Source organism: Crotalus tigris, unplaced genomic scaffold (genome assembly GCF_016545835.1).
Source record: "Crotalus tigris isolate CLP2741 ecotype Arizona unplaced genomic scaffold, ASM1654583v1 scf7180000017659.2616968, whole genome shotgun sequence".
Lineage (NCBI taxonomy): Eukaryota > Metazoa > Chordata > Lepidosauria > Squamata > Viperidae > Crotalus > Crotalus tigris.
In genome coordinates this window covers 744,491-771,654 of record NW_024096546.1, presented here as the reverse complement: position 1 = coordinate 771,654, position 27,164 = coordinate 744,491, and positions in this window count along the sequence as shown.

Below are 27,164 nucleotides of genomic sequence, written 5' to 3'. Positions count from 1 at the left end.
AATATGATTCAATTATTGGTAGCAGAATTGGTCAAAAGAAAACAAAAATAATTCTAGCTCAATGGTATAAAAATGGCTATATACAAAAACTAGAAAAGCATTCCTAAAGTTTATTAAAATAACTATATCAACATCATTATAAAATATTAGTACTGAATAGAATCTCTCAATATTTATTACACTGAAAATTAAAATTAATTTGGGATAATTCAAGGTCATTTACTAATATCAGTTGCCCTATTAAGTATCCCATTAAATTACTTATCATATCTTCAACAAGCAAGGTAGCACTTTGTATAAATTTAAAAATGCATAGAAAACTTTATGTTTTCTACTCATTGGAAGAGATTATTAAATAGTCTGTTAGAAAAATGCCTGGCAGTTGAGGCGGGTTATATGGTTTCTTATGATCTTAGCTTACTTAACCATGGAGTTTATGATGTCAGACTTTTACATGAAGTCATTATTGGAACCTTCTAATACTTTAAAACAGTGGTTCTCAACCTTTTTAACGCTGCGACCCCCAACCGGTCATAAGTCGAGGACTACTCAGTCGGCCGTAAGTTGAGGACTACTCAACTGGTGCAGCACTGTTTGTAGAATGGGACTTTTGGCGAGACAGCCTGGACAATTCCTATTGGCTTTTGAAAGCCAATAGAATTAGACTCTATTCAAGAGAATCTATTTTATTGGCTTTCAAAAGCCTATAGAATAAAAGGGAGTAGCACAGCTAAGGAAAAGGGGAAAAAATGGCAGACTGAATTGTTTGGTGACCCCCGTGAAATGGTTGTTCAACCCCAAATGGGGTCCCAACCCACAGGTTGAGAACCACTGCTTTAAAATGTCTTGATGTAATGGTATTACAGGGTTTATCTATCTGCATGTACCTTCTATATCACTGAACTAGCTTCTTTGGATATTAGTTCACTTAATGTAAAATAATGGAAAAAAACCAAAGAGAGTCAGTTTGATGTAGTGGTTTAGGGCAGGGGTCACCAGTCCTTGGATTACAGCCTGGTACTGGCCTGTGGTCTCTTAGAAATCAGATTGCACAGCTGGAGATGAGCAGCTGGTGAGCAAAACCGAAACTATCCCCCTTCCCAGTCTGTGAGGAAAAAAATGTGTTCCATGAAACTGGTTGAGTGGCAAACAAGTGAATGAAATCAAACCATCTTCCCTCCAGGCCACAGAAAAAGTGTCTTCCACGAAACCAGTCCCTGGTGCCAAAACTTTGGCTCAAGGCATGAAACTAGAAACCAGGAAACTGTCAATCCTAATCCTGCCTTAGCAACAAAAGCTTCCTGGATAACCTTGAATCAGTCACTCTCTCTCAGCTCAACTTTCACAGGGTTGTTAGGAAATAGGAGGAGGAGTATTAGGTATGTTTGCTGCCTTAAGTTATTGATATATATTTTTTTTTAAAAAAAGGCAGGGTAAAATGAAGAAATGAGTAAACTGATATTTACATTCATAAACCAAAAGAGAGGTTATTGAGATATAAAACTGAATTTGTTATTGTTCTGAAATGCCTAGTGAAATAATCCTACCAATACAGATTTCACTTAATTATTTCCTTATTTTCACTTATAGAGTTAGATTGGGTCAAATGTAGCCAACCGGAAATAGAGTGTTCAGATGAAAACACCAGTCAGCCAGAGGAAAGGGAAAAAAAAGTGTAGATACTATATGTAGATGAACAAAAGAAAATTTTCTTGCGAGAGGAAAAAATTGGAAAGTATGTTCAATGAGTAAGAATAGTGCAGGTTATTAACAGTAGACTAATTTCTCCAAACAGATACGTAACAGGTATGGCAGGTTTTAAAACTGGTTTATAAAAATAATCTATTAGATGTTACTTTACAGGGGAATGGTTTTCATATAGTGTGGCATCATGAGATGGGTGAAATAGAAGTAAAACAAATAAATAAAAATGAAAAAAACATACAAACCACAACACATACCCATACATGTCCTTGTGCGTGCACACCCACACCCACACAAACATACACACACAGAGGTACACAAGTAAATGTACATCCACTAATGAGACTGCCCTCTGTGAGCTATCATCTATTAAGCCCTTATAGTTTGTCTTTAATACTTGTGGGCCCATTGAAGTATAGGCAGGAACATCTGTTTAATTTTGTTCTGCTTTTTGCTACATTGCATATTTTATGTTAAATTACTTCATAATAAAAAAATAAAAGAAAAAAAGAAATCCACTTGGCTTGGTTATGGCTGAGTAATTATCTAGTGTAACTGCTTGCTGGCATTAACTACTGATATTAGCAATGCAAACAAGCACAGAAGGGATAATATTAAAGGTTTTTTTAAAATGTGAATGGATGGAAGTAGCAATCACAACATGCATAATATGCTAGCTTTCCGTGGCAAAATAAAATACAACAAACAACTTTGTAATACCTGTAGATCTAATCATGCTTTTAGATAAGTCCCACAGTATTTGAATGTAATGAAATGTAATCATTTTTTTTTTCAATTATATGCAGTTGAGCCTTTGGATATGGGTGATATCTGACTCTTAGCAAGGATCCATAAGCTCTTATGCTTATGAATGGCAGACCTAAGAATGATATGAGTGGAATACTGCCATAACTTGAGGAATTGTCTTCTGCTACTGACTATTCTCATGTTTAAAAAAAATGTCAGTTTTCTTCATAGAAAAACTGATACATTGAGCATGTAATAATGTGTTTAACTTTCTCTTAAAGAAAAGTAGCAAAATCTATGTCAGAGGTCACCAACCTTTCTCGGTTGGCGGACCAGAAGGAAAGGGAAGAGGCAGCATTTTACATGAATGCATGCACGTGTGAATGGGCCCACTAGCACATGCACAATGTAAATGGGGTGGTGCTAGCATCCACGTGATACTCACTAACTCTATTCTATTCTTGCACTGCGCAGCATCATGTTTTCATGTCCTGTGGTGCGGCGTCCCTTTTTCATGCCCATGATATGTCAGTGTCCCGTTTTCTTGTTCCATGGTGCAGCAGTGGCATGTTTTATGCCCCAAGGCTTGGCGCTGGCCCATTTTTGCACCCTGCAGTGCGGCAGCATCCTGTTTTTGCACCCCATGGCACAGCATCCCATTTTTTACCCATGTGATGTGGTGGCATCCTGTTTTCACAGCCAGAGGTACGGTGGCATCCTTTTTCCATGCACACAGTACAGTGACATCCTGTTTTTGTGCCCCGAAGTGCAGCATCCCATTTTCATGCCTGTGGCCGTGGTGCTAGCATGAGTGGGTGTGTGTGCATGTACACATGCGTGCACTGGCCAGCCTGTCCTGGTGGCCTGGTGACCTGGTAGTGGGCCATGGCCCACAGGTTGGGAACCTCTGATCTACAACATTGTTCAAAGCCAGTGAGAGATAATCCTAAATTGTCCTCTCCTCTCCCTCTGCCCAATTAACTAGAAAGCAGAACCTGGCTTCACCTCAATTTCTACACTTTCATTACTCTCTTTAAAGGAAACACAAGCAATAGAACAATGGTTCTCAACCTTCCTAATGCCACGATCCTTTAATACAGTTCCTCATGTTGTAGTGACTCCCAACCCCCCATCCAGGTGGCCAGGGAGGGGGGGCAGGAAGGCCACTCCGCTGACTCTGCCCAGCCTGGTTGGAGAAGCATCATTCCTCTCCCTCTTTCTCTCTTTCCTCTCTTTCTCTTTCCTCTCTCTCTTCTCTCTCTTTCCTCTTTCTCTTTCTCTCTCTTTCCTCCCTCATTCTCTTTCTTTCCTCTCTCTTTTCCTCTTTCTCTTTCCTCTTTTTCTCTTTCCTCTCTCTTTCGCTCTTTCCTATTCTCTTTCTCCTTCCTCTCTCTCTTCTCTCTCTCCCTCTCCTCTCTTTCCCTCTTTCCTCTCCCCGTTTCTCTTTCCTCTCTCTCTTTCTCTCTCTCTTTCCTCTTTTTCTCTTTCCTCTCTTTCTCTTTCTCTTTCCTCTCTCTTTCTCTCTCTCTTTCTCTACTTCCTCCCTTTCTCTTTCTCTGCCTTTCCTCTCTCTCTTTCTCTTTCCTCTTTCTTTCTTTCCTCTCTCTTTATCTCTTTCCTCTTTCTCTTTCTCCTTCTCTTTCCTCTCTCTCTTTCTCTCTCTTTCCTCTCTCTCTGCCTCTTTCCTCTCTTTCCCTTTTTCCTCTTTTTATCTTTCCTCTCCCCTTGTTTCTCTCTTTCCTCTCTCTCTTTCTGGTGGGCCACAGTGGGGACTGGAGCCACGTGGCCCGCAGGCCCCTCGACCAGCCCAGCTGCTCCCCCCAGGCACCCTTCTTCCTTCCAGTGCCTGCCCAAGCCACCTTGGGAGCAGCAGGAGGAAGAAGGAGAGAAGGGCAAGAAAACTGCTGCTGCCGTCCCAGCTGGGACTCCGCACTGCCCGGCCTCACACTCCGCCTATCCAATGGAGCCACGGTGGGGGCTGGTGCCGCACAGCCCACCAGCCCCTCCGCCAGCCCAGCTGCTCCCCCCAGGCACCTCTCTTCCTCCCGGCACCCACCAGAGCTGCCTTGGGGGCAGCAGGAGGAAGAAGAAGAGGAGAAGGATGAGAAAACTGCTGCTGCCATCCCAGCTGGGACTCCACGCTGCCACGCCTTGCCCTCCGCCCATCCGATGGAGCTGTGGTAGGGGCTGGTGCCACATGGTTTGCCAGCCCCTCTGCCAGCCCAGCTGCTCCCCCCAGGCACCCCTCTTGCCCTGGCACCTGCCTGAGCCATCTTGGGGGCAGCAGGAGGAAGAAGGAGAGGAGGAGGGCAAGAAAAAATGCTGCTGCCATCCCAGCTGGGACTCTGTGCTGCCCAGCCTTGCACTTCACCCATCCAATGGAACTGCAGTGGGGGCTGGTGCCATGTGGCCTGCCAGCCCCTCCGCCAGCCTGGCTGCCCCCCCAGGCACACCTCTTGCCTCAGCGCCCACCTGAGCCGCCTTGGGGGCAGCAGGAGGAAGGAGAGGAGAAGGTCGAGAAAACCACTGCTGCCATCCCAGCTGGGATTCTGCGCTGCCTGGCCTTGCCCTCCACCCATCTGATGGAGCTGCGGTGGGGGTTGGTGCCGCATGGCCCCTGCCAGTCCCTTTGCCAGCCCAGCTGCTCTCTCCCAGGCATCCCTTTTGCCCTGGTACCCACCCGAGCCACTTTGGGGGCAGCAGGAGGAAGAAGGGGAGGCAGAAGAGGATGGCAAGGAAGCTGTTGCCAGCACTGAGCCCCAGGAGGCGGGTCTCCTCTCCTACTTTTGCTGAATCACCTTCTTCCTTCTCAGCAGCCTGGACTCCGGTGCACCTTCCTGGCCAGCGGGTCCAAGGGTCAGGCTGGCTGGGCATTGTAGGGGCTGGTCTCCCTTGGGCCACGGCTTGCGGGAGGGCTGACCCACTCAGTGGAGCCTCCAGCGGGCCGCTCCCAGCAGGGATCCCAGGGTTTTCCTGGGTGGCTCCTCCCAGGGGGGTGGGGCACCTGGGCACATGGCCAATCAGGAGCCCTGCAGGAGGTAAGTCCGCCTGAGAGAGAAAGAGAAGGGAAGCAAAAGTGCCTTTCTCTCTCTCTCTCTCTCTCTGCAAATGGCAGAGGAGGCCATGCAGAGACGGATGCAGAGCGGTGTCTCGGTTCCTAAGATCATCGGAAATATGTGTTTTCCGATGGTCTTAGGCGACCCCTGTGAAAGGGTCACTCGACTCCCAAAAGGGTCGCGACCCACAGATTGAGAACCGCTGCAATAGAACATAGTCAAACTAGAGTCTTGGACTTTGAGAGCTAATTTCAATAAACTTAGAAAGGGCTTGGAAACGATTCCATGGATGAGAATCCTCAAGGGGAAAACAACTCAAGAAGCTTGGAAAATTTTGAAAAGTGAGATAATAAAAGTCCAGCACAATACCAACAAAGAGGAAAAATAACAGCTTTCAAAAGAAACCAGCATGGCTGCATAAAGAACTCTCTGATAAATTGAAAGATAAAAAGGACAAGTATAGAAAGTGGAAAGAGGGGCACATAACTAAGTCAAAATATCAACAAATAGCCCGAGCCTGCAAAGATGAAGTGAGGAAAGCTAAGGCTCAAAATGAACTAAGGCTTGTGACCAAAGTCAAAAATAACAAAAAAAGCTTCTTTCAATATATAAAAAACAAAAAAAGTGAAGGAAATGATTGGTCCATTAGTGGGGGAAAGTGGCAAGAAGGTGACAAGCAACAAGGAGAAAGCAGAACTATTTAACTCATTTTTTGCACAAAGGGAAAAAACAGACCAACCTACCAAAAATAGTGCCATAAAAAACAGAATAGAAATGCCTAGACGAGTTCAAATCGCCAGGACCAGATGGATTACACCCCAGGGTTTTCAAGGAACTGGCAGATGTGATCTCAGAACCACTGAACTATATTTTTAAAAGATCCTAGAGCACTGAGGAAATACCGGAGGACTGGAAAAGTGCAGATGTAGTTCCCATCTTCAAAAAAAGGGGGAAAAATGGACCCAGGAAATTACAGACCTAACAGCCTGACCTCAATACCTGGGAAGATTCTGGAAAAGATAATCAAACAACAAAACAACACCTAAAGGCAAACAAAGTCATTACTAAAAGCTAACATGGGTTTGTCAAAAACAGATCATGCCAGACAAATCTTATTGCATTCTTTGACCAAGTGACAAAATTAGTGGATCAGAGGAATGCTGTGGATATAATTTACTTGGACTTCAGTAACGCATTTGATAAAATAGATGACACCCTACTACTTGTTAAGATAGAAAAATGTGGGTTAGACAGCATGGCTGTTGCAGTGGTGTTAATACAGGGGTTTTCAAATGTGGCCCTTTTGTGACTTGTGGTCTCCGACTCCCAGAATCCCTCAGCCAACGTATGCTGACAGTATGACTGACTGTTTTTACTTTTCTTTTAGTTTTTATTGTATTAGGGTGTGTACGGGTGTGAGTGATGGAGCTGGGAAGGAGAACTGTTGCTCCCTCTGCTGAGTGTGTAAACAGAAGTGGGGGGGGCAGATGTACTTCCCGGCTCGATATGAATGTGAGATGTGGACTGCCGGGAGGGGAGGATGGTGGGAGGGAAACCTGTGGGGTGGGTGGGGAGTTTTCGGGGGTGGAGGTGGGCTGGTTATCGTAGGGAGAGGTAGATATGGTGGGAGCCAAGGGGTGGGCCATCTTCAGGGAGCAAGGACTCGCTGCGTTAAAGCGATTACCTGTTCTGACCCCTTGGACTCTTCTCCAATACCTGGAGAGGGGGGTGTTCAGGACCCTGGCCTCAGGTTGCTGTTTCTTAATGCCAGGTCGGTTATTAATAAAGCTCCCCTCATCCAGGACCTGATACTAGATGAAGAGGCCGACCTGGCATGTATCACTGAGACCTGGCTGGGCCAAGAGGGAGGTGTTCCTCTCACGGAGATGTGCCCAGACAGGTTTCAGATAATGCACCAATCACGATTCCAGGGAAGGGGTGGGGGAGTGGCAATTCTTGTCCGAGAATCCTTGAGACCTCACAGGATCCCAGCCCCAGAGGTGGTTGGGTGAGTCCCTTCTCTTGAGGTTGGATTCAAGGGTTCAGTTGGGCTTGTTGTTGACATACCTGCCTCCCAGCTATGTGACAACAGCCCTGCCTGAGCTGCTGGAGGGAGTAGCCAGGTTGGCGGTGGAATTCCCCAAGCTTATGGTGCTGGGGGATTTCAACCTGCCGTCACTCGGCGAATCCTCCAGTGCAGCTTAGGAGTTCATGGCTTCCATGACAACCATGGACCTGACCCAGATAATTCAGGGTCCAACCCATAGGGGAGGACACACGCTTGACTTGGTATTCCTCTTGGGGCAGTGGAGACGTGATTTCGATTTAAGGGGTATAGTTACTTCTCCCTTGTCATGGTCAGATCACTTCCTGGTGAGGTTAGATTTCTCGGTCCTACTCCCCCACTGCAGGGAGGCGGAACTGATTAGGTGATTCCGCCTCAGGAGGTTAATGGACCCGGAGGGGTTCGGAATAGCGCTTGGGGTTTTTCCTGATTCCCTCCTCCACGAACCGGCTGAGTCCTTGGTTGCTGCTTGGAATAAGGCGGCATCAGGGGCGTTAGACCGGATCGCGCCTTTGCGACCCCTCCGTGATTGTGGATCCTGGAGGGCACCTTGGTTTACCGAGGAGCTACGGGAGATGAAGCGTCAGAAGAGACATCTAGAGCAACGCTGGAGGGCTAGTAACTCCAAACCCGACCGGACACTTTTAAGAACCTATATTAGGACTTATTTAGTGGTAATACAAGCGGCAAAATGTTCGCATTTTTCCGCACTTATTGCGTCTGCAGAATCTTGCCCCGCCGCCCTGTTTAGAGTGACCCGTTCCCTACTTAACGTTCAGGAAGCCGGGGAGCCCTTACAGGGTAGGGCGGAAGAATTTGTGCAGTTTCTATCAGACAAAATCGCTCGGATTCGGACAGACCTAGACTCCGATTGGGCAGGGCCTTTTGTGATGACTGGGGCAGGTCTTAGCTCGGTTTTATGGGATGAATTTGAGTCTGTGACCGCTGAGGATGTTGACAGAGCAGTGGGAGCGATGAGCGCCTCCACTTGTTTATTGGACCACGTCCTTCCTGGTTGGTCTCAGCCACCAAGGAGGTGACAAGAGGCTGGCTCCAGGTGTTGATCAACGCTTCGTTGAGGGAGGGGTCTTTCCTGCAACCCTTGAAGGAAGCGGTTGTGAGGCCCCTTCTCAAGAAGCCCACCCTGGACCCAGCTGATTTAAACAACTTCCGCCCAGTCTCCAATCTCCCCTTTTTGGGGAAGGTTGTAGAGAGAGTGGTGGTGCTCCAGCTCCGACGGTCTCTGGATGAAGCGGATTACCTAGACCCTTTTCAATCTGGCTTCAGACCCAGTTTCAGCAAAGAAACTAGTTTGGTCGCGCTGATAGATGATCTCTGGTGGGCCTGAGACAGGGGTTATTCCTTTGTCTTGGTGCTACTTGACCTCTCAGCGACTTTTGATACCATCGATCATGGTATGCTTTTGCAACAACTTGGAGGGGTGGGAGTGGGAGGCACCATTTTATGGTGGTTCTCCTCCTACCTCTCTGGCTGGTCGCAATTGGTACTGGTGGGGGGTAGAGGTCAACCCCGAGGCCCCTTGAATGTGGGGTGCTGCAGGGGTCGGTCCTCTCCCCCCTCCTATTTAACATTTACATGAAGCCACTGGGTGAGATCATCAGACAGCATGGGGTGAGGTTTCATCAGTATGCTGATGATACCCAGCTATATATCTCTTCCCCGAGCTCTCTCAGTGAAGCGGCTGATGTAATGGGCCATTGCCTTGAAGCCGTGAGGGTCTGGATGGGGGTTAACAGACTCAGACTCAATCCTGACAAGACCGAGTGGCTTTGGATGTTGCCTCCCAAGGATCATGTTAACTGTCCAGTGTTGACTCTAGCAGGGGAAAATATATCTCCTTCGGAGCGGGTTCGCAACTTAGGTGTCCTCCTTGATCCACAGCTGAAATTGGAAAATCATTTGACGGCTGTGACTGGGAGGACCTTTGCACACGTTCGTCTGTTGCACCAGTTGCAACCCTACCTGGACTGGGAGGCTCTCCTTACAGTCACTCATGCCCTTGTCACCTCACGTCTGGACTACTGCAACGTGCTTTACATGGGGCTACCCTTGAAAAGTATTTGGAGACTACAGTTGGTCCAGAATGCAGCCGCGCAAGTGATAGTGGGTGCTCCTCGGTACACCCACGTTATACCTATCCTCCGTGAGCTGCACTGGTTGCCTATTGGTCTCCAGGTCCAATTCAAGGTGTTGGTTATTACCTTTAAAGCTCTATATGGCTCAGGGCCAGGCTATTTGCGAGACCGCCTACTACCTCATAGTTCCCTTCATCCAGTTAGATCCCACAGGCTGGGCCTCCTTCAGGTCCCGTCGGCCAAGCAGTGCCATTTGGCGGGGCCGCGGGGGAGGGCTTTCTCTGCGATGGCGCCCACGTCTTGGAATCAGCTCCCCTGGGAGATTAGGACCGCTCCCAACCTGTTGGTTTTCCGCAAGCTGCTTAAGACCTGGCTTTTCCGGCAGGCCTGGGGTTTATAAAATCTGACCCCTGGATGAATATTATTGTATTGTTTGTTTGTCAAGTTATGTTGTGTTTTCATTGTAAACCGCCCGGAGTCCTGCAGGAGTAGGGCGGCCTATAAATTTTAATAAATAAATAATTAATAAATAAATCACCACCAGATGGATCCATAGCTGGCTGACCGGCCGTACTCATTGTGTGGTTCTCAATGGAACCACATTTACATGGAAGGAAGTGTGTAGTGGGGTGCCCCAGGGCTCTGTTCCGGGGCCAGTGCTCTTCAACATCTTCATCAATGATTTGGACAGGGGAATAGATGGGGAACTTATCAGATTTGCAGATGACACCAAGCTGGCAGGAATAGCCAACACTCCAGAAGAGAGGCTTAGGATACAGGAGGATCTGGACAGACTTGAACACTGGGCGTTATCTAACAAAATTAAATTTAATGGTGAAAAAAGAAGATTCTACATTTAGGCAACAAAAACCAAATGTACAGGTATAGTATAGGGGGTACCTTGCTCAATAGTAGTAACTGTGAAAGGGACCTCAGAGTCCTAGTGGACAATCACTTAAATATGAGCCGGCAGTGTGCTGCAGCTGCCAAAAAGGCCAACACAGTGCTAGGCTGCATTAACAGAGGGATAGAATCAAGATCACATGAAGTATTAATACCACTCTACAATGCCTTAGTAAGGCCACACTTGGAATACTGCATCCAGTTTTGGTCACCACGATGTAAAAAAGATGTTGAAACTCTAAAAAGAGTACAGAGAAGAGCAACAAAGATGATTAGGGGACTGGAGACTAAAGCATATAAGGAAAGGCTGCAGGAATTGGATATGTCTAGTTTAATGAAGAGAAGGATGAGGGGGGACATGATAGCAGTATTCCAATATCTCAGGGGCTGCCACAAAGAACAGGGAGTCAAGCTATTTTCCAAGGCGCCTGAAGGCAGGACAAGAAGCAACGGATGGAAACTAATCAAGGAGAGAAGCAACCTAGAACTAAGAAGAAACTTCCTGACAGTTAGAACAATTAACCAGTGGAACAACCTGCCTCCAGAAGTGGTGAATGCTCCAACACTGGAAGTTTTTAAGAAGAGACTGGGCAGCCATTTGTCTGAAATGGTATAGGGTTTCCTGCCTGAGCAGGGGTTAGACTAGATGACCTCCAAGGTCCCTTCCAACTTTATATTATTATGGATCATCGCATAGTCAGCCAGATGTTCAGACTGGATTTGGCATTTTGTCTACCTATCGAGTCCTTACCCAGGACCTGGGATAGGCAGATGTGGATGTTTGATGGTATTACAGATATCGTCGCAGATGGAAGCAGTTCCTAGTAAGGCCGCCTTTTGCAATTGACTAATAGTGAATTTGTCAATGCCAATGGTGTTCAAGTGGTGCTCCAGTTGTTTTGGGATTGCACCCAAGGAGCCTATTACTATTGGTACTACCCTTGCTTGCTTTTGCCACAGTCTTTCTATTTCTATTTGTAGGTCTTTGTATTTTGTTATCTTTTCCAGTTCTTTCTCGTCTATTCTGCTGTCTCCAGGCACTGCCACGTCCACTATCAAGACTTTTTTGTCTTTCTTATCGACAATTGTTAAGTCTGGGGTGTTATGTTGCAGGTGCTTGTCTGTTTGAATTCTGAAGTCCCAGAGCAGTTTAATTTTATCATTTTCTATGACTTTCTCTATTTTATGATCCCACCAGTTTTTGCTTACAGGAAAATGATATTTTTTGCAGATCTTCCAATGCACCATTGTTGCTACTTTGTCATGTCACTGCTTATAGTCAGTCTGTGCAATCTTCTTGAAACAGCTTACCAGGTGGCCCACTGTTTCTTCAGCTTCTTTGCATAGGCGGCACTTACTGTCTGTTGCTGTCTTCTCAATTTTGACTTTATATGCGTTTGTCCTTAAGGCTTGGTCTTGTGCATCCAGAATTAGTCCCTCAGTCTCTTTCTTCAATTTTCCTGCTCTTAGCCATTGCCAGGTCTTGTTATTATCTGCTTTCCCAGCTATTTTTTTAATGTATTGGCCATGTAGTGCTTTGTCTTCCCATGCCTCTATTCTGTTCTTCATTTGGTCTTTCTTGTATTGTTGTTGTTGTTGTTGTTGTTGTTGTTGTTATTATTATTATTATTATTATTATTATTAGAAATTAGTTTGGAAATATTCTCCCCTTCAGGTTAGTACAACAAATAAATATAATTAGCTAAATGAGGACCTCCTATTTTATCCATTGAGTCTTATTTTAAACAATCCACTTCTAGATTGGGGTTGAATTACTGAGCTCTTGGTGCTGTCTAAACATTTGATTGTTTGTTTGCACTGATGATATTATCAACCTATGTAATGAAATATCTGCAATATTTATGCTCAGAGAGTACCAAGAATTCTACAATCAGCTGATTATAAAACATTACTAATTCCTTTATGGGAAAGAAATCTGGCTATAAGAAAAAGTTATCAATGTAATAGCATCTATATGCCACTATGTAATAACGTAGACCCCAGAATGTAGACCCCCAGAACGACATAATTCTCACAACTTTGATGTGAATTCTAATATAATTTCAACTATTTCACACTGAATTTTCCACAATTTCCACTGATTTTACATTTCCAATCCTCTTAATGTCGTTTATAGTGGCAAGTATTTTCAGGATCAAATTCCCTTTAATTGAACTCAATGTTTCTCTTTGTTCTTGATTCATTCTTCATATCTGCTATTTCAGAAATCTCTTTTCAGAAATGTGAACTGATATTATTGTTTGATTGCATTGCTATATTCAGGTTGGTGCCTTCAATTTTGGAAGCGGGACGAACAGGTTTATTCCTAGAGTTCTCCTTTGTGGCATCCCACAAGGTTTGACTCTTTTACTTCTCTTAGTCAACATATACATGAACCCACTTGAGGAGGTCATCAACTCACACAGATTGTTATAACAGGTGTTATAATCATGCCAATGACAGTTATACATTTTAACTCTGAGCCAAACCTGAGATGAAGTTTAGATTTTGTCTTAGTGTTTACAAATTTTAGTTTCTGGGGGGAAATTTATATTTCAGTTTTGAAAGTGTTCAGTTATCTTCCTGTTTGCAACAGTCTAAATTATAGTATATAATAAAAATTCTGAGTATCAGTTTTCTTTCTTAAAATCAACTTGAAGTTTAGAGCAGCTGTCCCTAAAATTTTTGGCACCAGGCACCAGTTTCATGGAAGACAATTTTTCCACAGAAAGGGGTGGGAGACGAGTGTGCAACCTAGATTCCTCACATGCACAGTGTACAGTAGAGTTTAGGTTCCTATGACAATCTAATGCCTAATGATCTGAGGAGGAGCAGAGGTGGTGATGCTAGCACTGGGGAAGCAGCTATAAAAACAGATGAGGCTTTGCTCACTTACCCACCACTCACCTCCAGCTGTGCAGCCTGGTTCCTAACCAGTACTGGTCCATGGCCTGGGGATTGGGGACCCTGGTTTAGGGGATAGATTTGGGAGTTTGAAATAGGAGAACATCACTGAGTGAGCTACACCAACAGTTATTACTCTTCTATATCAAATGAAATATGCTGCCCAAAGTCACTTCTTGTGAGATGGACAGTTACGTAGATATTAATAAAAAATAAATAAATTAAGTATAACATTCATGGGTGCCTGTAATGCCAACTGCCTGAAATAGCAAGAAATTTAAAATATGAATATTCGGGGGGGGGAGGTTTAAAAAAGAGTCTTATCAGTAAGTAATGTATAAGAAATGATATCCACTGAGGTCTCATTAGAAATGCATATTGTAAAATAAAATCCAACACTGAGACAGTTAAAATATAATGCTTCAAAGTTTCTTGAATTTTATAAGAAATATATTTGCAAGCATAGAAATTTAGTCACTGAACAAATATAGAAAACAATATGATACCATTTCACTTGTGAAATAACTTTTCATCAATCCATTCAATTATTCTGCTAATGCATAAAAAATATGGGCAATTAACTCTTAATTCATTTCCTTCTGTGATTCTCTTAAATCTTTTAATCCAAAAATTAAAACTAGATTTCAAAACAGGTTAAAGAAGAAATGGAAACAAATTACTTTCTGTCCTCTTACATTGATGAATTAATTGGAATGTTAATTTATCTCCTGAAGATATAAAACATTTTGAAAGAGTGTTCCATGGAGTCCAAGCATTCCGGGAGATCATGAATGAAGTTCTGTGAAAGACTAAATTTGGGTGGAGGGAAGAAAAAAAATCACTTGAGCTCAGTCAGTTTTCTCTCAGAAGAACTTTGTTACTGGGATTTTTATTATTGTGGTTGGTCATAGAGTCAGCCAGATATTTAGCCTAGATTTGGGTTACAAATAAAAATGTTGAACAATACTGATTTCAAGACAGATCCTAGTCAGATCACACTGGATACTACTCTTCATATTTAGGCAGAGTCATTAATGCTGATCCTCGGTGTAATTAGCCAATAAGTTGTGAACCTACTTCACTGTATTGCCATATTTTAATAGCTTATCTATTAGAATGTTGTGTGGAACCTTGTCAACAACATCATCAGAAGGGTAACAGTGAAGTTTGACTATATACTCTGCAAATGAAGGGAGAAAAGGTCTATTCATGGTACTGACTGTGTCTCAGACCATGAACTTCTTATGTAATCACATTTTAAACTAATGTAATAATAATCCAATGAACAAAATACATATAAACATTTCATGAGATTATTGACAGAAATTTATCACAGTGATGATAAAAATAATAGATTTGATAAAGACAAAACCTGAATAAAAGGCCGTGAGACTAGTTGTAGATACTCTGGGAACTTGTGTTAAGGTAATTGAAAGAAAATAAAATAAAGGAGGTAAGGAACTGTGGCACTGTTGGAGGATAAGAACACAGAGGATATTAATATCCAATTAATATACATTTGCAAAAAGTTAGATTTTAATCAGTCAACTTGTTGTCAGTGGATAACAGAATTCTCCAGTGTAGTGCTATATGTTGGCAACTGTTGCTAGGAGTGGGAACTTCACATCTCCTTAAAAGCAAAGTATTAATTACTTCTTTCAAAAATAAAATTAAAAAAAAAACCTTGAAGATATCACAGGCAGCTAGTCTGCATATTTTAAATGCTAGAAATTTAACTCCCATTTTCCCAGTACAAATTATCAATTACCAGAAATATGATTTCCAGAAGCATATCTTCCAATGTTATATACTATGATTAATCAACAAAATGGAACATAAAACAATATGAAATCAATCAAAAAATTTCTGAGGAACTTACAAAAAAAAATAATACAAGATATATTTAGCTAGAGGAATTTCTGGACACAATGGAAAATATTTCCAGAGCTGAAAATAAAAACAGTTAAACAAACAAATATAAAAAGATAATCCTTCATGCAGTTTTATAGATTAAAAGTACTAGCAATTATTAATATAGACTAATTCTCAGACAAAAACATACAAACAGACCTGGAGAGATAAAAAAACTAACTCTGCAAGTATCTAAACTTGGCCAACCCAGAAATGGGCAAATTGAAATTAGTTAATAAATTAAATCATGTAGATACTTGAATATAAAACAGGAAAAGGTGATTTTGGAATGGCTGTAAAAATACTTTTCAGCCTTAAAGATGCATCTTTTCCTGGTTTTATATACTACACTGCTCCAGGAAAGAAGCTGTTGAAAGAAAAATCTTCATCACGATCCAGTCCAAGCCGGAAATAAACAAAATGGAGTCTGCTTTAGAAAGAAGGTTGTAGTTTATTGAAGAGCAGAGCCAGACAGAAGTGTGGCTCTAGGAAAGCTGACCACATGTTGCTGGGACTGGTGGGTTATTATATCTTCTTGGGCTTTTGTGTTTGGAGTTGCTTCTTTTGAGGCTTTGTATTTCCTGTGTCATGTACTTGGACCTGAGTGTGCCCTTTTGGTATTCTGATGGTGGTGGGTTAATCTATTATGGTCATATCCTGCTTCCCTGTGGCTGTGGCTGATGACTATGTGCTGTGTTGGATTTTTTTGGGTAAGAGGCAGTGGTGGGATTCAGCCAGTTCACACCACTTCGGCAGAACCGGTAACTAATTTTTTGTTGCCCAGGCCTAGAATGGACTTCCATAAGCAGCATACACACAAAGAACTGGTTGTTCACATATTTGAATCCCACCACTGGTAAGGGGTTGCTGGGTCTAATTCTATCACTCTGCTATTGTAGGTATCAGTTTTGCTGCAAGAGATTTCAAAATATCCTATCTTGAATGGGCTTCTGCAAGGTGGTATTTGCTCCTGAATGGGTCTGAATGGGATTATCAAATCTGCATTTCTAAAAGGTGGTTTCCTGAGTTTCTACTGGGGCTATTAAGAAAAACTGGGCCTGCTTCTTTGCTTTTAAGATCCTTTGGGAAATATAATATTCTGCCTTTTTAATATTCCTCAAAATATTTCTTTCTTGGGGGCAACACTTCCCACAAAGTAGTTAAGGAGATGGTGACATGACCTTGCCCAGTCTCTGGCTAGGTTGGTAGCACCCACAAGGCTAGAACTGCTATTTAAAAAACAACAAAAACCTAAGAGAAGAGGATAGTAACCACAAGAAAGACATAATGAAATAAAGGAGAACACCAACAAGCAGTTTCTTTTTACAATGCACCTCCAACTAAAAACACTTGTGATAATAAAGAGTAATGCTAGACACATTCTCAGAAAATCTGTACAGATTTGTGTTGATATTTATGCCCTTTCCTGGCCTTATCTAGTAGCTTGTTCTCTAACAACATTTTGAAGAGTGCCCTTTCCTTCTTTCTAAAACCGTATTACAGTGGCACAGCACGTAGAATGCACAATGTACAATGGTCCCCTTTTTCTACTTTTTGTTCCAAATGTATGTTCTAAATGTTCTTTTGACCATTCTGAATTAAAAGAAGTTTTTCATTTTGACATTTTGGATTAGCTAGTTAACCAGTGTTCTTTCTAAAAATGCTTTGTGTCTCTGGGCAAAATACTGCAATGCACGTTTCTATCTCCATATTCAGTCTAATTAAGTAGAACATTTCCTTGACAAAATTTTATTTTATTTTATTTTTTGTTTCATACACATAGAACTTCTCTTATTCCATCTCCTTCCCACCAATCTTCAGATGTATACAGATTTACTGGTCTCAGTTGCAAAAACCCAGACAACCACCAGGGTTAGGGAACAAGATATCTCAAGAGGAAACAGAAGCAGAGATGACCCCCCCCCAAAAGCAAATAAAAAGTGTCTCTTCGGAAAGTAGAGTAGGAAGGGAGCAATTTAAAAAAAAATCCAGAAGTTCTATCCTAATTCTAGATGTCTGACTATCCTGCACAGGGTCTAGCCTTCAATAAGTTCTGAGCAGGTACACTATCACTACAGGCAGGATGGCACACCTTCATGTCCTTTGGTACTGGCTATCCAACTAGCTGAGTAGAGCTTTTGTCTCATGGTCTTTACTCTATGCAGCAGCCACTGTCCTCATAATTTACAATGTCATGCCCTTATCTCCTCCGTTGGCTTCCTGTGTCCATGCTTAAAACTATAGTAGCTGAAATGCAGCATACCAGTGGCAGGGATAGGAGCAGCAGGGCCAGGGCACTGCCTATAGGTAATAAAAAACTGAACTTTTCAGTGTAGTATCATGAGTGCTTATTATTAAGGTAATGTTTAGATTTAGAAAGTTGTTCCTAGTCTGAAATAGGGATCTTAGAGTCTAAAAGAACATTTACAAGCATTTCAGTTCCATGAATTCCTTGACATATCACACAGCTCTATTCCCACTGAATATGAGCTTATGGAAGGTACCCTGCCTTCCACCTTGGTATAATTTTATAAGGCTACATTCAAGAGCACAGTCTTCTGCTTTCTCTCTTTACTTTTACCTTAATCTCATCACAGAGCTTATTAAGTAGAGTTAATACGTAGAAGTGGATAATTGGTCTTTCTCTTCCTCTGAAATGAAACTTTTGGCTCTCCTACTTTTTGTGCATATGTATTTTTCCTTTTTTTGCAAATCATTTAGGAAATATGATTTGAAGAGCAATGTAAAATATTAATAAATGGTTTATTTTTTATTTTTCCTTTGAAATTGAATTTGCACTTTCAAGCAATTTGCAATTTTGCAATTTCAAGCAATTTACAATTTTGCAATTTCAAGCAAAATTGAATTTTGCTTGAAGATGCCTCTAGGAAACTTTATTAAGCTAAACAATTCCTTTGGGCTCTTCTTGGATGTTAATTGTTACTCATTTGCAATCTTTTATAGAACTATTCTTGGTGAATTACCACAAATACATTATAACTTTCAATTACAATTGATGATTTGGTGTGCAATACCTATTAGATTATTGTATTATATGATTGAGTGTGGAAATGAAAGAACATACTGTATATAGGAATTTCTTTGCCAGCCCTACTACATGTTAAATGCTCTCCCTTCTATATACCTTGTATCCCATTATTCTCTGCCACATCATTCTATTAATTGGAAAGCTACTTAAGGACAATGCTATTAATAATGCACCGTATCAATACACTGTGATATCTTGTATAGTGATTTGTATCCCAGAAAGCATTATAAAATTAAATAATAGGAAGCAGCAAGGAAGGTACACTCAGAATTACACAGAAAGAGGGTGGCAAAGAGGGCATAGTATAGAATAAAATAAATTCAATCATATAGCCAGAAAATAAGAAGTAGGAATCAGGAAGCATATTGGCTAAAAATGGGGAAAGTGGAATAGAATAGAAAAGGCAGACAAGACTCAGAAAAATTAGCAGAAAAAAGATTGACTGTGCAGGAAATGTTTTTGAATAGGTTTTGCTGTACTGCACAGAGAGAAGTAAAGAGAAGTACTACTATGTACTTTGTTTAAATAGTGTCATTGGGGCACAAGCAGAAAGCTATACAGTGATAATGATGGTTATAAATATTATTTATTTTGTTTTCATTATTGCTGATATTGCTGATAGAATTGCTTTGATAGGAATTGCTTCTTGAGAACCAGATTATAAAATATTCCTGTTACTGTTAATTGTGTTTTACAGATAAGACTAAACAAAAGCAAAGAAGGTTTATGGTGTTGTAATTTTTTTTTGGGGGGGGGAGTGGAAAGAAATTAGAAAGCAAGTGTTTGTTTTAAATATTCAGGCATAATTAGTGATGGAATCAGAGACTAGTCATTGCAGGGTGCAAAGATGTCTGACTGCCTTCACAGTGTTTATTGCTTTTATACAGTTTTTCCAAGCAGCAAAAGATAAAATAGCAACAGCATTTTTATTGGTGGATTCTTCTCGCCAATCCTTAAGAATATACCAGTCAGGGGCACCAGCCAGGGGCAATGTTCTGCAACATCCTGGTGGTGTGAACTAGGTGAGATCATGTAGGTGAGATCATGTAGGTATTTGAATCGCGGCAGTGTGCTACACACGACCTCTATATGACCTCTATCTCTACATCTCACTCTTTTTTGTTTTGTTAAACAAAGCATCATCATAAGAGGGGTTAGTGAACGGGTAATAATCAGGAGAGGGACCTCCTTGCAGTTGTTTATATAGGGCATAAACCAGACTCTGAAGCAATGTGGGAGGGGGTTTGGGGCAAAAAGCTGTGATACATATGTTGCAAAACGAAGGAATACACTGAACAAAGCAGCACCCACCAATCAAAATAGCACAAATAATGACTAAATAAAGTAGCTTATTTCCCAATAATCCTGTGGGTAACCAAGCCCAAAGGCTTTCCCACCAAGATCCTAAAGTATCAATTTTCAAATCAGAAGCTAAATTCTGTAAAATATTGAGCTGGTACTGGATGGTTCATGACCTATCCGAAATATTAAAACAACACATTCCTTCAAAACTTTCACAACCCAAATGCTGGCGCAGAAGCAAATAATCAATAGCAGCGTGATTTTGTAAAATAGTCTTTCTCAAATCTTGCAGCTCATGGTTGATTGTTGAGATAGCTGAAGGAGTAGCATTAATTGTTTTTGCTAAATTACATGCAACAGTGTTAATGTTAAGGTGAGCACAAGCAGCAAGTGCTGGCACACCCACTTTAGACACAGCCAGCGCTACATATTCCACTTTATTAAGTAAGGCTGTCTCAGAGTCACAAGTGTTATCTAGCGTGACCCCACGCCGAGAACGGTTTGAGTGAAATTGTTGTTTGGAAAGCAAAACAGGAATCAGCTGGCTGGCAACACTGCATTTCACTAATATTAGCAGGAATATAATTAAAAGTTTCTTGACCACATGTAAAAAACCATCCTTGAGATAGCCAAACATGGGCAAAATTAAAGGAAGTTTCTTCAAAAGCTGTGCAGTTTAAAACAGGGGAGCTAATACGATGGCAGTGAGATTTTTTGCTTGAAGATGTACAATTAACTATTTTTGCAGATGTTATATTTACAGGAATTGCTACCACTGGGGTGTGCAAAGCAATTGCATCAGGTGGTGGATAATAGGCAGTGAACCCCCAATTAGATATAGTCCCATAGTTAAAGTTCTCATTTAATAAAAATCCGCTCAAGCCAGTGAAGTTTTGAATTACTGCAGAAGGGGTACAAACAGGGACTAAACATGTAGAAAGCAAATTTTCCATGTCATACACTTCATGTAAGCAAAAGACATCATTATGTGTGATGTTAGCCAGCTGCCCCTATAGATTTTGCTTCATTCATTACTTGAGCGATTGTTTGGGTGAGATGACAGCTGCTGTTGCCAAAAGGCAGCTGTTAACAATCAAACATAAACAAATGATGGCTAAGGAATTTGCAGTTAAAACCACAAAAATGGCAGCACACAAGTTCTCGGGGGTTTGCTCTACTTGCTGCTGCTGCAGCACTGCCTGCGCTTTGGCAGTCAAGTTCTTCACATCTTCCCACATCATTGGCCGACTGGCATGATGGGATCAGATTGGTCGCTGTGCCATCTGTAGAGTCACCCTTGCCATTTCTGGGACCGGATCCAGGGACTGGTGCCACGACATCCTTGGCTGGGCAGACGCAACATGCCGGAATCCACAAAGGTTCTGTAGGAACAAGCACAGCAGCAGCCTCGTCCCCAAGTGATCAGAGGGACTGGTCCCAACCATGCTTTGTTTGATAAAGCCCGATAATATACCAGAGGGGGAGGCAAGCTTGTTTTCTGTTGAAAGTGTTTCTGGTAAGCAGTCAAATTTTAAATGGAAACATTCAATTGGTTTAATGTAAATAATACTTTTTTAACCTGTTGTGTTACCCACGACAAATTGGGTACCTGAGAGCCCTCCTTTTTTATTTGTTTGTGGAGGCAGTCCTTAAAGGACCAATTAGCACATTCCACGATGGCTTGACCCATGGAATTATAGGGGAGACCATGAGTAAGAACAATATTCCAGGTTGTACAAAATTGCAAAAAAGCCACTGAAGAATAGGCTGGCCCGTTATCAGTTTTTAAAGAAGAGGGCTTACCTAAGGCTGTAATGACTGAAAAAAGATGAGAAATAACATGTTTAGCTGTTTCCCCTCGTTGAGGCATGGCCCAAAGTGCTCCTGAATAGATAAATGAATATATTTCCAGGGAGCCAAAGAGGGAACATGGGTAACATCCATTTGCCATAGTTGATTAGAGGTGAAACCACAGGGATTAACTCCCATGTCTGGGATGTAGTTCCCATCAGATGTCTGGGATTTACAATTAAGCTAACAACATAAAATATTAAATTGAATAGTTATAATACACCAGAAAAAACAGTGCCATCTGGATACTTCAGTCCAATTTACAGTATAGAACAGATGTTGCACCAACTAAATAGCTTAAATTTCCACAGAAGTTAATTCCTTACATACTTTCTTATTAGTGCTGTATAAAACATGCAATCATCTCTCAAATGCCACTTATGATAATCTCTGCAGCATCCTTTTCTAAGACACTGCCCTTGTTAATTGTGGAACTCTGAATTTCACAATTACCATCCACCATGGTCATATCCAAGTCAGAGTGTCTGAAAAGGAAGTACAATTATAATCTAAACTACTATCTAAAACTCAAAATTATCCCTGCTATTAGGCAGATTGATATTTACAACTGATATAAAGTATTGAGAAAGTTTTGATTGATGGAGATTTTTTTCAATGCCGCTAATGTCAAATGATGCTCCAGATGTTTTTGGATTGCACCTGAGGTACCTAATACTATATATTTGCTGGCCCTAGTTGCTTAGCCAACAGACTTGAGTGCTATAGTCCATGTTTCACCAGATGTGAAGGAACTTCAACACCTAGTATGGTTCGTGACCTGATATCTGTAAATTATGTCCCATTATATTGTTTATAGGAAAAGCACTCCTTATCTGGGTCTGTGATAAGACATTTCCAGTATGGTTGAGCCTCTGGCATAGCTTCATAAAATCCTCAAAGATGCAAACCTCACAATTACATCAAGATAGTATTTCACTGGCATTATTACTGTGTAGAGATAATCTACGGTTAGATTCAAAGTATAAGACTGGTGGAAACTTAATAATTTATATCCTCACCAGGATTATTAAGGTAGCCAGTGCCAAATAAGCTGGTGTTTTGTAAAATTCAGGTACAATAAATTCAATATTTCCAGATACTAAGAGATTCCTTTAGATACTGCTCTGAGAGCTCCAATAATAACTGAAATAACAAAAAAATTCTTCTTCCACAAACATTCAACTTTGATCTGATATTTGGTATTTTTTAATTTTTGTAACTTTTACCAATGTTTCTTCTTCAGTCCTAGCATCACTGGGAATAGTAATATCAATGAACTAGAGTTTCTACTTTTGAATAACTGTTATATCAGGCATGTTATGATCTTAACCTGCTCATTTGCCAAAATCTCAACTTGATAGTCTTAGTAAATTTTTTACTACATTTAAATCAAAATCTCTTGCAAAGTTTCTGATGAATAATATTGGCAACTTATGTCATGATGCTGCTTTTAAACAGTTTCTTAAATTTTGCTGCACCTACTGATCAAAGTGTCAATTGTTTCATCATTTCACTACAAAGAGGACATTTACTGTACTTTGTTAGATATTAAATTTTCAGCTTCATACAATTAGTTGACAAAAATTGTTTTTGAGCTGCTAAAATAAAGCCTTTGTTTCTTTGTTTAACACTGCTGATCTTAACCAACTCCCTGTGAAGTTTTTATCTGCTTTTCCTTCTATATTCTTCCAGTATTGTCCATACATTGGCTTGTTCTTTGAATTAACAAATAGGCTTTCTATTGCTTGTTTTCTATATTCAGCCTTCACCTTTGCTGTTTACAAGAGCTTTCCTTGATTGACTTCCTTCAACAAGGGTTTTTTATTCTCAACAGTCACTCAGATCATGCTTTTCTTCTTCCACAGTTTGTTTCACCTGTAGGAGTCCTCTTTATCTAGTTGAAGCCGCCCAATTCCAACTAACTCTGAATTGTCAAATTATCCCACCCAATAATATGAGATAGGTAAGACTTGGGCAAGATAAGATCATTTTGCGAGCAGGGATTCAAACATGAGCTTCTCCATACAAGTCTATTACCCTGGTGCTTTCCCCCTAGATTCCAATTCATTACCTCCCCCCCCCCCATGAAACAATAGGCCTTGACCTGAAAGGAACCTTATAACATACATTTTCACTTACAAAACAGATAGAAGTAAAACATGCAGAAGCAACAAGGCACAAACAATGTATAGGTTGAATCTTCCTTCCTTAATTACTTGCTACATTTTCCTTTTCTCTGAATTCCATGCATGTTACTCAGTGGAACTATTTCCCAGAGCATATGTTTGTTTTCGTGCTGTAGAATAGTTTCATTTAAGAAAGCCTTATCTCTTTAATTATGCACACAAACTGTCTCCCATCAGTTAAAGAGACTACATTTATTTAACAGAGCACATAATATATTGATTAAGTACTCCTATGATAGCTCCTTTATGATGGAGTACAAAATAAACAGTGCTGACAAAGATTCTATCATGCGATTTTAGATTGGTGGCAATGAAAGATCTTTACATTTCTTGGAGAACAGCATGACATTTAACTATAATTTAAATTGCATGAATATTTAAAATCCATCTGCGCAACATCAAGTTCTAAGTTCTAATGCAATCATTCCCATTGTGAATGTATGGACTGTTTTTTATGTCCCCTGCACTATCACCAGGGTGGTAGCCTGAAAAACCACATGAACAGAATATTATATAAATGTTGCATTTTTCCTCCCTCACAAGCTGGTTTTCAGTCACCTTTGTTTTGAAAGCATACTTAATAACATATTGCATGCATGAGAAAAGAAACGGTCACATAGAAGTGTGAAGTGACATTTGGGAATTATGCAAAATAGTGGCTATCCATCATCTTTTTTAGAATGCTCAAGGGTCAGTTGTTCTGAATATATTTTACTTGATGCAGCTGGTACAATAGCAATGGCTTAATTGGAGAAGGTAAATTTAGCATCTGGTATATATACTCCATATTGGATTATTACATTGCATTGTTTGTAAGGTATTTGTTTTATTTTTCATTATGGCAAGTTTTATGTGTAACTTTTTTGATTCCACAAGTGATTCTGCCATTAGATTTTGGGTTATTTTTTAAGTCATGCTTGGTTGTCATTAATTTCATAAATAGTTTCTCATTTCCAATTTGTATGCATTATCTTACTGTAGCTTTATGTTTCTGTTGTGTAGTAACTCTTGACATTTGCAAAAACATCATTATAAATGAATTATAATAATTGTCCACCACCACTAAAAATTTCCTATGCTTCTCCCATGGTGGTGTGTGTTTGTGTGGGGAAGGTTGTGAATGAAGAATGTTGGGAGAGTATGTCCAGAGTATATAATTTCTATGGCATCACATAAGGCATGAAGGTTATCCCAGCTGACCATCTAGCAAACAAGCACCTATTTTGAGCAACAATGTAGGAATTGGCTTGAGACAGAAAACCACTTCTGTGACAATGACAAAGGCATCATGTCATACTGCATGGGAAAAAGCAGTACTAATCCTTGTATATATAAATCACATAGATGATTCACCATATAGTGCCAGATAATGGGTTCCTCAATTCAAATAGCACTCAACATGATCCTGAAAAAAGTGATCTTCTAGATTACTTTTTATGACACAGCTACATTAAAGGCTTTGGAACATCTAGTGTCTGGTGATGCCATTCAAGGAAAGAAAATCCAAAGCTGCAAAAAATTATAGTGGGATCATGTAACATAAAAATCAGGGACAGTGGAAAGCCTGATATAAAGATGAAATTAATTGATTACTCACTGACAGCTTGGACAACAGCAAATTGAGTGGAGTAGAAGTGGCCATTTTTAGCTGGAAGATCAGATGGACATAATTGTCATGACCTTGGAGTCAGGCTTCAAAATCCAGGTGGATAAAGTCCCACTGGGTGCTATTCCTAGTGATTCAACAGCCATTAATCTAACACTACTACCCTTTTGAGTTCCTCTTCAATCAGCACTGATTCTTCTTTAGCTAACATGGGTATTAAGATGCAGGGCAATCTTACCCAGACTGCAAGTTCTGCACTTTGGCCAAGTGTTTCATGAGCAACTGAAGTGACTCTGCCAACAACTACCAGATCTCATTATTGGCAATTGCTGAGCCGGGAAAGATTCAGCTGTACACTCTCTATGGGCAGAAGATTCAGTCTATGCAGGGATTGTCTTCCCTTGCTGTAAGCAACCTTGGCATCTGGTATTGTGCTTTGGGAATCCCTGTTTTTGAGTCCTGCCTTATTTTGATCTTGGCATGTTTCTGACCAAGTCTCTGACTTATCCTTCTGTACTTTTAAAGCTATTGTGTGGTACTGAATTATGGCTATCTCCTTGGATTATACCTTTTCCTCAGCCTCTAATAAGTTAAAATATTAGTACAAAGTAAAAAAAGAAAAAAAGATGGATAGAAACTACAGAAAAGAAAAATAGAAAAGGAAAAAATAAGAATATAGTAAAGAAAAAGAAAAGAAATATATAAAGAAATGAACACAAGAAGTACAAACAATTTCAATAATATCTTTCTTGAGAATACAAAAAATACAAAAATATCTTTTCTCAACTCTTATCTATAACCAAATACTTATTCAATCTTAGCAAAAGTCTGTTAAGGGATATCAGAAAACAACACATATTTTAATCTTATTCAAATAAAACTACTTAAAATTAACAACAAAGATGTTGATGTCGTAGATATAGCTTCTGCCTTTTGGAATCAACTATCAATAGTTTAAAAAAAATAGCAGTCAAGAAATATATCACAGACAAATATTTGGAAGGTAGCTATGAAGGCCTTAGCAAAGATATTTGGATGTTGGGATGTGTTTACACATAACAGATCAGAATAAAACAACCAATGATTTTCCTATGATACCTTATGGAAATAAAGATTGGACTTTGAAGAAACTGTATAGAAAAGGCCATGGCATTTTTAAACTATGGGCTTGAGAAAAACTAATGAAAATACTGTAGAGAGCCAAGGAAACAAGCAAGTGGCTCATCAAATAGATCAATTCAGAGATAGACATAATATGAGAAGACCTAGCCTTCTGGAGAAGTCTGTAATGCTAGATGGAAGGAAAAAGAAGATGATAAACAGAAGTATGGTGAATGGACTTAGGTTGACAGTGAGTGAAAGACACATTACCCTGGAAAAAAATCTATCTTTGTGGTTGCTAATAGTTGAAACCAGCTTGCTTCCAATCAATCAATCAATCATATTAATTTACATTCCTTAACCAATAAATATTAAGAAAGCATGATCAAGAATTTTCATTGGGCTATCTGGTAATTATTTGTTATTAGATATTGTTATTTCAATTTTTATGTTTTAAAAGATGCCACTTGAGTTGTAATAACTATAAAATCACTCAAATTCAGAAGCAGGCACCACTTTGCTTCAAAAAGATGCAATGAAAACTTTACCATGACCAAGTGGCCTTACAAACTCTACCGTACATAGACATAATATCAGGGAAGTCTTGCAAAACAAATGTTGATTACATAGAGGTTGTATGTAATACAACATACATACATAAGTTGTATGTTTTATATTACAAA